The sequence below is a fragment of the Notechis scutatus genome, chromosome 1 (genome assembly GCF_049901735.1).
Source record: "Notechis scutatus isolate UNSWTSFEM ecotype Mainland chromosome 1, rNotScu1.2, whole genome shotgun sequence".
Lineage (NCBI taxonomy): Eukaryota > Metazoa > Chordata > Lepidosauria > Squamata > Elapidae > Notechis > Notechis scutatus.
In genome coordinates, this window is record NC_142009.1 from 294259752 (window position 1) to 294274734 (window position 14983).

The window sequence follows — 14983 nt, forward strand, 5'->3', positions numbered from 1 at the left end:
TACAAATTTGGAGAAGTAGAAATCAAACAATTCAAACTAATTCCAGTATGGGACAATTTGTCTATCCATTATAAGAGCTGAATCTTGACTGTTGTGTTCTGCACTCTGCAGAGAATTTTGAGTTTGGCGCTCATATGGCCCGCAGAAGGGCATTCAGACCTCCAAGAATCTGTTACTGTAGCCTTATCATAACATAGCATTAACATGTATGATTTTGGTTTCTTAGTCTGGTCTACTTTGAAGGGCTGATATGTAGTCCACTTAGTGCCCATTTGCCTGCCTACCAAATATTAATTCTGATTTCTGACCACTATAGGTGCCTACTTCTGTATTAAATGAAGCCCTATGCCCTAGGAACATTTTTAGTTTTTCCAGCCCGCCAAGTGAAGCTCTCCTATGACACTTAGAGTTTTTAACCATGTTTGTTATTGTTGTTGTTAATGGACCTTAATATCTGCTATGAAATAGTGATGTTTGTAAGTTCATAATGCAAGGAAAATAATGCATCCTTCCAAAATATGTAGTTTGTTTCACTTCAATCCATATTCCTCTTATATGAGACAGGTTGAGAATTGAGTAACATGATCACATCAACATGTAACTACTAGCAATAGCAATAAACCTTGAGCAAATCATGACCCTACAGTTTGTCGATACTGTGCCACATGTGATGGCATCAATTCCACAATTCTCTCAGTATGTGCTGATGATAGAGTTTCCATGCAATGATAACTGAGAACAATTTAGCAGTAGCCAACTCAACACATAGGTAGATGTTATTTCAACTCTCTAGTATTCCTTTTGTGTAAAAACTAATTTCCCTTCTTCTGTTCTAAATAATATACTGTAACTGCCTTCCTAATAGTTTCACTTGACATGCCTTAACATTTATAAAATAATTCTAAAATTTTGGCATGTTTTTAAGGTATGTGGATTAGGAAGAATTTTGAAACTACAATGATCTAATACATATTGATTTTACGGAAGATAATGTTGAAAAAGCATGACGCAATCTAAAACCATCTCTATCTATTGGACCGGGCAGAATATGTGCCTACTTCTTAAAAATGCTTTCCACTGCCATAGCAGAACCTCTAAGCATAATCTTTGAAAAATCTTTCAGGACCAGCTCTTTGCCTATGGTCTCAAGCCACGGTCATCTCCATCTTCAAAAAGGGAGACCTCAGCCTAGTTGAAAATTACAGACCAATCTCTTTATGTTGAATCACCTGTAAAGTCATGGAATCAATTATTAATCAATCCATTATCCTCCACTTAGAGACAAACAACCTACTCTCTAACAAACAATTTGGTTTCAGAAAAAACTATCCTGTAATCTGCAACTCCTATGCTGCAAAAACATATGTACTACACAATTTGATCAGGACAAAGCAATTGACTCTATTTACATAGACTTCTGTAAAGCCTTTGATTCAGTGGTACACAACAAACTACTCCTAAAACTAAAATCTTATAGTATCTCTGGACACCTGCATAACTGGATAGATGCATTCCTGTCAAAGAGGCAACAAATGGTCAAAATAGGGAGTGCCCTATCAAATCCTGTACCTGTCAACAGTGTCCCCCCCAAGGCAGCATTCTAGGATCAACTCTCTTTATATTCTACATAAATGACCTCTGTGATCATATTAAGAGCAACTGTGTTCTTTTTGCTGATGATGTAAAGCTATTCCACACCACTGGCAATACTGCTACCCTTCAAAATGACCTTGACTATGTGTCAGAATTGTCAAACAAATGGCAACTTCAAATCTCAACAAACATATGCTCTGTCTTACATATTGGCAAAAAAAATCAGAAAATAAAATACAAACTGAATAGTCAAGACCTTGTCGATGACCTCAACTATGTCAAGGACCTTGGAGTACTCATCTCTAATGATCTAAGTGCTAGAGCCCACTGTAACTACATAGCTAAAAAGGCATTAAGAGTTGTTAACCTAATCCTGCATAGCTTTTTCTCCGGTAATATCACACTACTAACTAAAGCATATAAAACATTTGCATCAGTCTGAAACCCACATTACGTATCGGATATTAATAGAGTCGAAAAAGTCCAGAAATATTTCACGAGAAGAGTTCTCCACTCCTCTACTCATAGCAGAATACCTTATGCCACTAGACTTGAAATTTTAGACCTAGACATCCTAGAACTATGCTGCCTTCGGTCCGATCTAAGTATAGTACCTAAAATTATTTACTGCAATGTCCTACCTGTCAATGAGTACTTCAGCTTCAACCACAATAGATACAAACTCAAGGTAAACCGCACCAAACTTGATTGCAGGAAATACGACATCAGCAACAGAGTGGTCAATGTCTGGAATACTCTATCTGACTCTGGTTTCTTCCCCAAACCCCAAAAACTTTAACTTTAGACTGTCTACTATTGACCTCACCCCTTTCCTACGAGGTATGTAGGGGGTGTGCATAAGCACCCCAACGTGCCTACCATCCCTGTCCTATTGTTTCTTTTTTATTCATATCCATTTCATGTTTATACTTATACCTTGCTTGATAAATAAATAAATAAATAAAAATAAAAATAAAATAAAAATATTCTGTTTATGTAGGTCTACATTTGAAACATTAACTGTGAATACTACACAAGAGCATATGTTTTGTCAGAAACATAGCTTCACAAGTTATAATATTGTCTATGATAAAGAAGGCTGTCTTAATCATACACCATCCATCCATTCACCCATCCATTCATCCATCCATCCATCCACATATTCAGACACAATGCAAGATAAGTATTTTGGGAAACTAAATTAAAATAGCAAGGCAGGCTATAAAGGATCTTTTTTAAAAAAAATCCTTCCTGAATAGTTTGCTTTTATCTTTAGGATCTCAGCATAAACATTTTCCCCTTTTTCTATTCATGGCTCTCATTTAAAGCATTTTGGCTGTGTATATTAGCAGCTAGAAAATTGATTCTAACTTTTTTTTTTTTTGGTACATTTACTGTTATTGCCAGGACTGGTAATTAATCAAAGCTGCACAGTGGCCAGCTCTCTTATTTCTCCTACTTTTTTGGAGTGAGTAATGAAGAATGATGTCTTCACTTCCTCACCTCTACCTCTCCTGGGTATGGACTGCTCAAGCTGGTTCCTTTAACAAGGAACCTGCACTGGGGAGAAAGCATTTCAGATGACAAATGTGGTCCTGGAGTTTGCCAAAAGTGAAGTTGGCTTTGTGATACTTCTCTATATTTATTGCCATCAATCTTCCTTTGTCGAGTTGGTCTTTTTTTATCCTGTTGTTCCTTTTTGCTTTTCATTATATACTATGCTTTATACATAGATGGCTTCCAGGCTGTTTTGAAGGAGGTTTAAGAAAGAGAAGCCCATACTGATGATAAATGGGTCCATTTTGTATAGATCTATTAAAAAGAAAAGAATCAGAGATGGAAATCAGGAGAGTTTTTGTTTGTTCTATTGTTTTCTGCCCAAATTGAAAGGAGGAAAGTGTAGTGAGCCTATAAGCATATATATAGCTTTAATCTGATGATTTCTAGGCACCTGAACAGATGTTGACTGAGGAAAACCTTAGAAGAAAGCAAGGGATTATTGTTATATGAGATTTAATCAACTACAAGGTAGCTGAAGCAGTGTGAGAAGGTGTTCCAGAGTGAGCATGTTTGAAAACTATGCTTGTTTTCAGTCCGATGAACAAACAGGCCTTTCGTTGAAGTATCACTTGAATTGCTCTGATAACAAGAATTTCTCCAGCAGTGTTTCCCAACTAGAAGTCCTGTTTTGGGCTAATAGTGAATTAGCTAAATTTTCATCATGCTGTACTTTCTTTTGTGTGTTTGCAGACTGAGAAAAGAATAGACACACGGACATATAAACAGCCTCATTGGATCCTTCTATGCTAAATACTTCATTTGACAATGTATAAAAGATCCAGGCATCTAGAAGCAAGTACTTCTCTTTTCAACTATTTTGCCTCTTTTCTCTCTCTCCCCCCCCCATAAACATATGGCATAATACAGTAAATAGACTGAGAGTATGTGCCAGAACACATGGGGTAGCCACATCTCAGGACAATCTGTTACTTTTCTGTGTGCACTGAAGGCATGCTTTGTTTTCCTCTCTCCTTGGGGAATCAGGCGACTGTGTGAAGCTCTGCAGGAACAAATTAGACATGTATAACATGAGTAGGTAGAAGGGGATAGAGGTAGCCCTGTAAAATCAACCCAGGAAAGGGATCGTTTAGATCAAGCCTTATTCAAAGAAGATATAATTAAGAGGTATTAGAAATCTTAAGCAGAAAAACTATTTTCCCTAACTGTGAAAAGCTTATCTAAAGAGAATTAAGCAATTTCCCTAAGGCATAATAAATTTCCTGGCTATTAAAAGTATCGTTATCTTTTTTGAAGTCGGAACTTTGTCACAATAAAAAGTTCCATCTCCAAAAAAGATAGCCATGTTTTTCATAGCCAGCAATAAAGTTTATTTTTTTAAAAGTCAAATAATTCCAAATTTTATTTATTTTGAGACCACCCATCTCACTCGTAGAGTGACTCACCTTTTTATATAACTTTATTTTCATCTTCATCTTTGATACATGTCCTAAAATCTTCTCTTACTCATCCATATAAGCAACCTCTTTGTCTTAATTCTTCTTTTTGTTAATTGCACTACGTAGAAATTTACCAACAGATACAGTAGAACTCTAGACTTTAGGCTTTTGGAGAATTGATATGTTAGGTTATAAACAGTAAAGTAACCAATGGTGAAGAAATATATTGCAGACTAGCACCTGGACTAGCCATAAAGGCCTTGGAAAAATGCTCAGATGCTAGAATGTGTCCATACTTATAATGATCAAAATCATATGAGAGATCATTTGAGATGCTGTATGGAAATGAAAGTGGGATATTGAGCAAGCAGGATAGGAAAAAAAAATAGTGACACCTTTGATCTTTGGAATTGGATGAGACTATTGAGAATATCTTGGATAGTCAAGAAAACAAGCCAGTGGGACATCAAACAAACAAACAAACAAACAAACAAACAAAATCCAGTATACTCATACATAGCACAAATGCTTGGGCTCAGATGATCAAATTTTGGGCACATTATGCCCTAACTCTCTAGAAAAGTCTTTAGTGCTGGGAAATGTGGAAGAAAGAGAAGAAGAGGCCAATGAAAAGCACGGTGTATAGCTTTAATAGGTACATTATTGGAAAATGTGAAGGACCAGGTTGGGGACAGATCATTCTAAAAAACCTTGATCTGTGTGGTTGTTAGCAGTCAACAACAACTTGATACCACATAATCAATCACAAATATTTTATCTATCAAAAATTTTTCATGAAACTATGTGGTGCCTTACTTTAGTGTTTTCAAGATATTAGACTCAAGAGTGCATATAGCAATCTCTAAACTCTTGTTTTATTTCCTAATAATTTCTATATACTTCATAGCATTTTTAAAAACAATTCTGGTTTGGTTAGTTTTGTTTGTTTGTTTCTGGAGCCACAATACTGGAAGGGTAAAGTAGATTGAACTTTTACTAAAATTACTTCTAGCTATAATATTATGTTACCTGTGTATTCATACATAATGATAATATGCCAATGCTACCATAGTGTTGGCACAACACACTGACCACAAATTAGCTGGCTTCATGTTAGTTTAATATGTTATATAAATGCACCTTGCAGGTGTTCGATAATTGATGCATTTTGCATATATTAGTACTTTAAGGTTGCCTTTCTGATACTTACACATGACTCAATGTGAGGTTGCAGCAGAAAATAATATTACTAGAATGAAATGTGTCCACTTTGAATTCTGTCGTGATATGGTTAGGTCATGGCTAGAACAAGTATTGTTCCTTGGAAAGGATAGATGAAATATCACTCTTTGCTAGAATATTGATAACATCTAACACAACGTAAAAGAAGTCCCCCTCTCATAATGAACCAATACCAGCTTATGAAGCTGAACAGAACTCTAAGAAAAAAGGGACTCTTACAATTGGGGCCTTAGAAACCTAGATTTAAGCTTCAAATCAGTAAGAAATTTGCTTGTTGACCTTCAATTCTCTCTATCTCAGTCCCTCAAAATACATTGCTTTTGTGTGAACATGATAAGGATTATACAGTCGTTTACATGCTACCAAAGCAATTTAAGTGATAGATGTGAGCTAATGAACCACCCTTATCACAATCTCTCCTGCAATGTCATTTGGATTGTCTAGTTATCACTTATAGAGACCTTTCTTCTTCTCCTCTTCTTTTTAACTTGTCTGCTTTTCATCTGGGAAATAGCACTTCCATTTCCAGCTATAACTAAGTCATCCGGCTGAAAATCTTCTTGATGTAATCTCCCCCATCCCTTTGTGATAGTTTCTGTCAGATCATTTTTGTCCATATAATTCATGTAAATCTTTGCAGGTACAATGTAATTTATTTATCTTCTGCCCTTAATGCACTGAATTACACAACCTTGTTTTAATGAAAAAAAGAACCCTGGAAATCACAGAAAATAATCAAAGTCGATGACTCTGAAACGTATTCTGTACTGACAGTCCCCCAAATTTCTCCCCCACTTCCTGATCTCATCTTAAAAAATGCTGTCTGAAAAACAACTCCCTAATTTGCTTTTTCCTGCATCTCTTTTTTTCAAAATGTGATATATAATATGAATGGTGCACTATTAATTCAAAATCAAGCCCATTTTTTATGGGGCTAGAGATTCAACAGTAGGATGACCAATCTTTCATGAGAAATGTGGAAAGAGAATAAAAAGATAGGCTTTGCACTGTAATTCCGTGTGAAATAAAGGCAATTCTCCACTTGCATCCATTCCTTCAGCAACCATGCGAAGTTACAGTGGTGCTGAACAAATTGATGAACAATCAGTCCTACAGGACACTATAGGGACTTGTAGTCATGTAATTTCCATTTCTGACCTTCCTTGCCAGTTTCCCATAAAACAAAAGCAATTGGGAAGATGATAGGGAAAGCCTTAAGTAAGTTACTTTTACTCCCCCTCTATAAACTTCTTGCTTATGTTCAGCCTCAGCACTGATCAATGAAATCTGCAAGGCCACATGGTCGTCACCGTCGCCCTTCATAAGACATTATTACTGGATGCTTTTGCCTCTGCAGAAGCAGCTTTTGGCAGACATGTCCTACAGAGAATTCACACAAGAAGGGGGTCTCCAAATCAATTGGAGTCCCTCCCGTAGGACACACCAGCTTTGGTATGTCCCTGGCCGGGATGCTCGGAACCGCTCACAGGAAAAAGGGCGTTGGTGCTTACCTGATACGCCCATTCTCTAGGAGCTGTAAAGAACATCGAGCCCCACCCAGAGAGGATCTGGTTCTGGGTCCATTCCTGGCCAAGTCTAAGAGCAACAGTGAAGGAAAATAGTGATGAACTTATCACTTCAACTTCGCCAAAACTGGGGACACTTGGGACAAGAAGCAAGGAGGAGTGTCCTCAGAAATCTGCTCAGCCTATTGAACAGCAGACAGAAGCATTTCCCTGGCCTGGATGCTCTTCACAGCTCCCAGAAAATGGGCATATCAGTTAAGCACCAACACCCCTTCCCCCTCCTCCTATAAACCTCTTGCTCACATTCAGCCTCAGCCAACTTTCCCAGACCTTCCCTGGGTTCCCTCAACTTGCACATGCTCTGTGCTGTCCCTGCCAGACCTTTGCTCTCTCTCACTCTCTCTCTCTCTTTGTGGCCACCCCTGGCCTCCTTACCTTGAACTCCTGCCTCTTTTTGCTTAACGACTCACACACCTGGGGTTACAATGGCAACTAGGAGTTCCTGGGATTGCCATTGCTAAGTACATGATATTATGCTTCACAGCCGTGTTGCTTAGCTGGGACAATTCTGGTCCCAACTGTCATCATAATCCAAGAACTACATGCACTATGAGAACTGTTTCAGTACTCTAATCCAGCTACACTATATTTAGAAAGAGTATTTAGATACCATTCTTTTTTGTGCCTGCATAAACAGACAAAAACACACACATACACTTTTGAGGTAAAAGCTCGTTTCCTGGTGATAAGGACAATGTCCTTATTATATATAGAAGTGATTGATCACCTTCTTGGGTTTTTTTCTCCTTTAAATTTCCCAATCCAGCCTACAATCTGGGGTTCCCCACTGGTCTCCTAACCAAGTACTAACCAGGTTTAATGCTCCTTATTTTTCTTAAGATCAGCCTTCATTGCCATGTGCTGCCACCTGCTGTGACAAGTAATGTATTGGTTTCTCAATAAGCTTATATGAAGACTCTTCCTTGGAGGAAAATGGTGGCTGCCCACTGCTAATATTTCTCCGGTACAACAGAAGCAGGAAACTCATGGTTCCATTAAAGCAAATAAGTTCCAGAAATTAATGTTATGAAATGCACTGAAACGTTTATAAAATAATTTCTTCCAGGCAAGTCAGCATGGAAAGGATTCCTGCAAGGCGGCGGGGGGAGTTGATTTTTTTTCTTCTGTATACTAGTTTAACAGTTCATCAGTAAGATTTCATCTAACCAGTTGAAAGATGTGGGAGTTCCTTAATGGCACAAGATTCGTGAAAGCAAAATGTGGTTGAATGTAGGAAGAGCGTAGATGATCATATTCTTAGTCTCACTTTTCACCTTCAAATATAGATTATAGTGACTCAGTTAACTGCCCTTTCTTTCTATTTACAAATTATCAACAATTGTCATTATTTTCACAGGCAAACAGCATTTAGAAAATTCCACTAAGTACCTCCAAATAACTGCTACTGTGTGAGAGGTGGCTTTCCTTTTGGGGGCTGAAATTTTGGAGCTGTGGTTTGATGACTGGAACTGTGTGAATCACATTTAACAGGGTGCTGGCATATTTCCTTGCTGTGACTATTCTCAAATATATGTCTAAAATTTCATCTGCTTTGATTTCTCATGAACCCCTGTGGCTTACAGTAAGCTGTGAGCTATAACTGTTTTGGCTGGTAAATATCTAGTTCTGAATAGACATTAAAATTAGTGAGAGATTCTATTTAAAAATCTGCCTTTACTAATTTTGCTGTGCCAAGTGCACAAAATGAAGCTAATCAGAAGAACAATTCTTGGGCTAGAAATGAAATGACTGCTTGACAATGCTACTCGTTACCCTAATTTCCTCAGTAAATTTTCACATAAGTAAGCCTTTGCAAATACATTTAGTGGCTACTAGGTATGTGATTCTTGGGTCATGTCAGTTACTCATCTCTTTGCAATTTAGGGTACTTATACAATTGCAGTAAATTGTTTCCTATTTACTGTATGACTGCTTTATATTGTCAGAACCACCTGCTAACAGGCTTTTCTTCCATGGATACCAAAACATTTCTGATACAAAAAAAATCAAAACCAATACTGTAGTTATGTCATACTTTTATTGCAATTTTCACATGAAAGTGTGTAAGATTTCAAGTCTTCCAAAATTCTTCACCATATGAAGAAAATATCACAAGAAGGGCTGGTCTAGAAGACATAGATACACAGACAAGTAGATATGCCATATTAATGTGTGTGTATATCATATAACAAATGTGTGTGTGTGAATATTTACATGTCAGATAAGCATCCAGATGGAAAGTGGAATATATACTTTTCAGTTTTCTTTTGGTGAATTAGTTAATGCTGTGACATCAAACTATAAGCTTGTTTAAGTTGCCCTGAGAGTAAGCCAAAGTCACTTGATATTAAGTGACCTATTATGTCTCCAGTGCTGGGAGTGAAACTGCAATGCCATGAAGTCAACAAGATCAAATATTTAGCCTTAAGTGTTTGACCATTTCCCCTTTTTTTCCTGATCACGCCCTTGACTATTTCTTCTATCCTTGCTCCTCTCTTATTTAAATATCATTTTTTTAAAAAGAAAAGAAAGTGGAACTATTGTTATAGGACAATACAATGAAATGGGCAGTTAAGAAATACAAAATATAAATAAATAAATAGCCTGAAAATAAAAGTTTTTTTTTAAATTGCTTTGGAGGGGGAAAAAAACCTCTAAAAACAATGCATGTGCAAGAGTATAGCAGGCTATGAGCCATGTCCTGAAGGGGTAGAGAACTCTTGAAAACATGTATCTGATAAAATTATTGATAAAATTATTGTAATCCCTGTCATCATGGATTAGTTGTGTCATAAGTATCAAACTATAATTGATACCTTTGTGGGACTGAAGTAATCTAGTAATCAAACTGAGGTAATTCAGCATTGCATAGAAGAGAAAGGTGGAGAGAAGTTCCACTTGCCATTCCATTAGAATGCATCTCAAAGAGCATTATAAAGGGATTTATTTTATTTTATGTATTTGTTTGTCAAACATGTACAATAAAACAACTATAGCTATGAACATAAACATGGACAAAGGAAATAAATACAGATAAATGGGGACAGTAAGATAGGGACGGTAGGCACGCTGGTGCACTTATGCACGCCCCCTTTAAAAACCTCTTAGGAATGGGGTGAGGTCCACGGTAGAGAGTTTGAGGTTGAAGCTGTGAAGGGTTGAGGATATAACAGCAGAGTCAGGTAGGGCATTCCAGGCGTTGACCACTCTGTGGCTGAAGTCGTATTTTCTGCAATCGAGTTTGAAGCAGTTTACCTTGAGTTTGTATTGGTTTTGTTTCCTGGTGAGCACAAAAAGGATTTTAGAGATGTGGGGTCTGAATGATTAAGACCGTGAACCTGAGAGGCTTATGCTGCTAAAATAAATCTTTTAAAATCACCCAATAGTGTACGGTCTTATTGAGTGGCATTTACCATCCAACACTGGTTCTGTATAAAAGATTCCTATTTCTATAGTTGATGACAAACCTTTTTTGTCACATTATTTTTTGGGGAAACTCAGAAGTAGTTACTAATAAGGAAACAATTCATATTTATTTATTTATTTATTTATTTATTTATTTGATTTGATTTGTCAATTGCTTACAAGATAATAGGTATAAGTATATACATAGTTATGAATACAGAAATGGGTACATATAAGAAAAATAAAAGAAACAATAAGACAGGGAGGGTAGGCACATTGGTGCGCTTATGCACGCCCCCTACAGACCTCTTAGGAAAGGGATGAAGTCAATAGTAGACAGTCTAAGGTTAAAGTTTTTGGGGTTTGGGGAAGAAACTACAGAGTCAGGTAGAGTATTCCAGACATTGACCACTCTGTTGCTGAAGTCGTATTTCCTGCAATCAAGTTTGGTGCGGTTAACCTTGAGTTTGTATCTATTGTGTGCTCTTGTGTTGTTATGGTTGAAGCTGAAGTATTCATTGACAGGTAGGACATTGCAATGTATGATTTTATATACCATACTTAGATCATACAATTACTACAAGATGTTTAATACATCATTAATGTAGTCTATTTGTTGAGAAGAACTACATGGTCTAGAACAGCAGCCCCCAACCTTTTGGGTTGACAGGTATCAGGTCCTGGAGAGAGGTTTTTCCAGTAGACTGGAGGAGTGTGTGGTTTTGCGCTTTGCCTGCATCCTTCATGTGCACAGATGGGGCTTTGTTCATTTGCGTGGCCTGGCTTCTGGCACGCCACGGCCCAGTGCAATTCCACAACCTGGAGATCTAAAACCTTGACAGGGCATTTTGTGTTTCCAGGATTGTAGGTTTAAGAAATGTTAAAAACTCATGGTGTTGCCAAAGTAAGCTTAGAATGAGCATGATTTAAATCCAGGAAAGCCTAATTCTGAAATGAATTACACAACAAAAAGTTATATGACTAAAACACTGGGTGGAATATAATACTTAGATATCCTTTCTGCTATAGATATTCCAATATCTCAGGGGCTGCCACAAAGAAGAGGGAACCAAGCTATTCTCCAAAGCACCTGAAGAAAAGACAAGAAGCAATGGATAGAAACTAATGAAGGAGAGAAGCAACTTAGAACTAAGGAGAAATTTCCTGACAGTTAGAATAATTAATCAGTGGAACAGTTTGTCTCCAGAAGTTGTAAATGCTCCAACACTGGAAGTTTTTAAGAAGAGATTGGATAACCATTTATCTGAAATGGTATCTGGTTTCCTGCCTAAGCAGAGGGTTGGACTAGAAAACCTCCAATATCCCTTCCAACTCTTCTATTCTATTCTATTCTATTCTATTCTATTCTATTCTATTCTATTCTAGTCTAGTCTAGTCTAGTCTAGTCTAGTCTAGTCTAGTCTAGTCTAGTCTAATCTATTATCTTTCTCATGAACACCACTATTTGCCCCTTGCCAGTTCCCTTCATCTTCATCACCAATGCTTATCTAGTGCTATGATGGGCCTGCCATTGCTCAGTTTTGGTATTGCCGTAGGCTATACCTCTCTGAATAGGCTCTTTACAAATGATTGTTCTTGCTAACAGAGGCTCACAATACATTGGCTGCATTGCCACTTAACCAACTATACCAGTTTCCTATCCAGCCTCTCCAGGTTTAGCAAAAGGTCTGTTCTGGCCTTTGCATCTGAACATGATCACTGTGGAATTGCAACTGATGCCGCTTCATGAAGAAATGCAGTCAAATACACAATTTATATAGTTATGAATGAGAAGAAGCCTGTCAAGACAGGAAGAGAATATGACTAAAAAAGAATAAGAGGAGAAATGTAGAGATGTAGCAGGAAAGGAGAAAAAGCAGTAACTGTGTGTCATCTTTGCATGCAGTCTTTGAAATTAGAAAGATTACCCATACCTACACTAGATCAGGGGTTGCCAACCTTTTGGACCTCAGGGACCACCAAACTCATAATTTTAGATCCCAGGGACTAACTGGTTCTGTGGGGGTGGCCTAATTTGTGGGTGTGGCTTGGTGGTCATGTGACTGGTTGGGCATGGCTTGTATGTAAATATTATAAATATTTATATAAATATTGAATTTTTTTATAAAAAATAGCAACTTTTACCCAAAATCAGGCAAAGCAGGTAGGCAGATTGAGTTGTTCACGGAATCACAGATTCATTCAGAAATCTATCTATCTGCCATTGGCTAGCTCAGTCATAAAATTTGCTAGCAAGCAAACTCACAAAATTAACTCACAACACAACATGCATGTAAGTATTGAATTTTTTATTTTAAAAAAGAGCAACTTTTACCCAAAATCAGGCAAAGCAGGCAGGCAGATTGAGTTGCTCACAGAATCACAGATTCATTCAGAAATCTATCTATCTGCCATTGGCTAGCTCAGTCATAAAATTTGCTAGCAAGCAAACTCACAAAATTAACTCACAACACACCATGCATGTAAATATTGATTTTTTTATAAAAAAGAGCAACTTTTACCCAAAATCAGGCAAAGCAGGCAGATTGAGTTGCTCACAGAATCATTCAGTGATCTATCTATCTGCCATCGGCTAGCTCAGTCTCTCAAATTTGCTTGCCGTGAGTCTGCACTGAATTTGCTTGCAAGCAAACCTTCAGTCCTAAGGGAGGTATGGCTGTGCTGAGCCAAAGATCTAAAGACTAGCTAGAAAGCAAGAAATCCAACCATTTCCTACTTCCTAGCTAATCTAAGTCGCCCCACACAGCAGAACAGATGATGGTCAGAAAAAGGAAAAATAACAACTTAACAGACAAGTTTGCCGGGTAAGGAGTGAGTGGGCGGGGAGGGTTCCCACAGGCCATGAGTGCTGAGCAACCTTGTGTTTCTATGCAGCCTGGATTCATTGCTTTGGGGGAGTGCTCTGGGGGTGAGATTTCTCTGCGGCCCACCAAAATTTTATCACGGCCCACCAGTGGGCCATGGCCCACCAGTTTGCAACCGCTGCATTAGATGGCTTTTTTTTTTAACAATTCTGTGCTCTGTTTCAAATAATATGTTAATTACGGTTTATTGAACAAATCTCAGTGGGCCCAGTTTGCTACACAAGCTGTTAACATTAGGGCATGTAGAGTGTGAAATCTATCTAAAGAATTTGTTCCTTCCAACTCTATTATTGTATGTTCTATGATACTCTAATAAAGACTACCAAAACTATTGGTTCTTATAATTGCATCTGACAAATATATTCTGAGAGATTGTTAGTCTTCAGTAATAGTTATATACTACTATACTACTAATACTGTATTAGTGGTAATAATGGTGAAGGGGTAAGAATGCCTCCTCAATGATAGGTGTTCTAGGCCATGAGGAAACAGACCAGAGGTTAGACAGAGTAGACTTTAGGAAACAAGACACAAAAATAGGGGTGAGCAAGAAATTGTAAGGAGAGAGGGTCTCAAGAGAGGCAGCTCTAGTTTGAGCACAGAAATTTAAGGGGGCAGGATTTGATTAATAATTGGACAGGAGATCACCAGAAACTTCCAGAATGTAGGCTAGACTGAAATGTGGGGAAAACGTTCCAGAGGGATGTCAGAACTTTCTAGGATTCAGAGTAAGCTCAAAAGCATTGTCATTTTAAGGAAACAGTTCAAAAAAAAAAAAAAAAAAAAAACACTTTGCTTTATGCTTTTTAACTTTTTTCCCCCCCCAAAGAACTTATATAGATGAGCATAGTGAAATCTGCATTATTGATATTAGGGGATCCATGGTAACCAGGGTTATAGTTCAGGAATTGAAAGAAAGCATTTTATATTCTAAATTTCTAATCTAAAAATATTAATTTTGAGACAGTTGGCTCATATTAGCCGGCACTCTTTCAACCATTATTCTCATTCAGATGGAACCTTCAGAACTGTACTTTTATGAAAGAGTTTAGTGATCAACAAATCTCAAATACTAGAGTTCTCAGGAACATGGTAAGAAGACTGACTATTCAAATCATATACTTATATGTAAAGTAATACTATAGAACGGTGAAGATGAAGGATAAAGGAGGAGGAGAGGGAGAAAGGAGGAGAAGGAGAAGAAAACTTCACCAAGTAAAATCCACATGAAAAGCATGAACTTCTGATGTATTTTTGAATATTCCAAATATGTACAAACATACATGTATATAATTATCTCTTATATATAAAACAT

At 37.4% G+C, this 14983-nt stretch overlaps 1 protein-coding gene across 20 annotated transcripts in view; it reads left to right on the top strand.

The window, feature by feature from the left end:
* Positions 1-14983, top strand: part of NRXN3 (neurexin 3) — a 1270300-nt gene that overhangs the window by 761832 nt on the left and 493485 nt on the right. The window lies entirely within an intron of this gene.